Genomic DNA, 2,054 nt, shown 5'->3' with positions numbered 1-2,054 from the left:
CCGTAAAAGAAAAAAAGACTGATAAACATGAGTAACATCTAAAATATTTAAACACGCCTGGGTGGCTCAGCGGGTTAAGTGTCTGACTCCAGATTTCAGCTCAGGTCATGGTCTCAGAGTCACCGAACCAAGCCCACACCGGGTTCCAGGTTCTCTTCCTCTCCTTCTCCCTCCCCCTCTGTCCCTCACCCACTCATGCTGTCTCTCTCTGTCTCTCTCTCTGTCTCTGTCTCTCTTTGTCTCTCTGTCTCTCTGTCTCTCTCTGTCTCTGTCTCTGTCTCTCTATCTCTCTGTCTCTCTCTCTGTCTCTGTCTCTCTGTCTCTGTCTCTCTCTGTCTCTCTGTCTCTCTCTCTGTCTCTCTCTCTCTGTCTCTGTCTCTCTCTGTCTCTCTGTCTCTCTCTCTGTCTCTCTCTCTCTGTCTCTGTCTCTCTCTGTCTCTCTGTCTCTCTCTCTGTCTCTCTCTCTCTGTCTCTGTCTCTCTCTGTCTCTCTGTCTCTCTGTCTCTGTCTCTCTCTGTCTCTGTCTCTCTCTCTCTCTCCCTCCCTCAAATAAATAAATAAGTAAATAAAATATTTAAGACCTTTAAAAATCTCTTCATGGGAAAAAAAGAAACCCTTAACTAAAATGAAGTCATATGCTCTGCGAGCTCGCCGAGTCGGCGCCATGAGCAAGGCTCACCCTCCCGAGCTGAAAAAATTTATGGACAAGAAATTATCATTGAAATTAAATGGTGGCAGACATGTCCAAGGAATATTGCGAGGGTTCGATCCATTCATGAATCTTGTGATAGATGAATGTGTGGAGATGGCAACTAGCGGGCAACAGAACAATATTGGAATGGTGGTAATACGAGGAAATAGCATCATCGTGTTAGAAGCCTTAGAACGAGTATAAACAATGGGTGTGTTCATCAGAAGAAGAAAACTGCTTCCACATGTCCCCTGTCCATAGTACCTGTTTTACTACAATATAAAAGTCAAAAAAAAAAAAAAAAATCAGGTCACCCGCATTTTCATATTGAACTTTTTTGTTAAATAAACTTTTATAAAAAAATAAAATAAAATAAAATAAAAATAAAAATAAATAAATAAAATGAAGTCATATAACAAACTGGAGAAAACGTTCCCAACACACCCGGCGGTCCAGCTACAGAATGTTTATCCCGATCAATAAGGGAAAGGAGAAGGGGAGCTAAAAATCGGCAAAAGAAAACATGCCCACGGGCCACAGAGACGCAGTCCCCCCCGGGGAGCCCGGGACTTGCTATTTAACGCATCCTGAACAAAGCCCGTTACTTCTGGGGCCAGATTCTGGGGTCCAGGACAGAGCTTACCACCCCGCTGGGCTGAACTCGAGCATCGACCTCTGCCGGGCCTCAGGTCCACCAGACCAGGCTGACTTACCGAGCGCCTCTACCTTTAGAAGTTCACTCTCCGTCTATACCGCTTGCTTCTTTCTTTCAACGTCATTACACAGAGGACATGGAAAACTGACCTGTCACCAGTATCTGATTTGGGGTGATACTGGCTTCACTGCAGCAATGCTTAGGTTGTAGGAAAAGGGTCTGGGTTTATCATGCTTAGGGGAACCCTGATGAAAGATCCCTTACTCTCTGGGTGACCACAGCTTTGTAACGCAGCCTCAGGTCCAGAACTGCGATGCCACCAGCTGTGGTTTTCTTTTTCAACATTCCTCTGGCACAAAAACAGACACAGAGATGAGTGGAACAGAAGAGAGAACCCAGAAATGGGCCCTCAACTCTGTGGTCAACTAGTCTCCAACAAAGCAGGCAAGACTCTCCACTGGGAAAAGGACAGTCTCTTCAATACACGGTGCTGGGAACACTGGACGGCCTCGTGCAGGAGAATGGAACCGGGCCACTTCCTCACACCACACACAAAGCTACACTCAACATGCATGAAAGACCTAAATGTGAGACAGAAATCCATCAGAATCCTAGAGGAGAACACAAGCCACAATCTCTGTGACCTCGGCCACAGCAACTTCTTGCTAGACACGTCTCCAGAGGCGAGAGAAACAAGGGCAAAAATGG

At 46.0% G+C, this 2,054-nt stretch overlaps 1 pseudogene; it reads left to right on the top strand.

Moving 5' to 3' along the window:
* Positions 1-632: 632 nt before the first annotated feature.
* Positions 633-1,010, top strand: LOC144323122 (small nuclear ribonucleoprotein G pseudogene; annotated as a pseudogene).
* The last annotated feature ends 1,044 nt before the right edge of the window (positions 1,011-2,054 follow it).

This window comes from Canis aureus, chromosome 11 (genome assembly GCF_053574225.1).
Source record: "Canis aureus isolate CA01 chromosome 11, VMU_Caureus_v.1.0, whole genome shotgun sequence".
NCBI lineage: Eukaryota > Metazoa > Chordata > Mammalia > Carnivora > Canidae > Canis > Canis aureus.
This window is presented reverse-complemented; position numbering and strand designations above follow the sequence as displayed.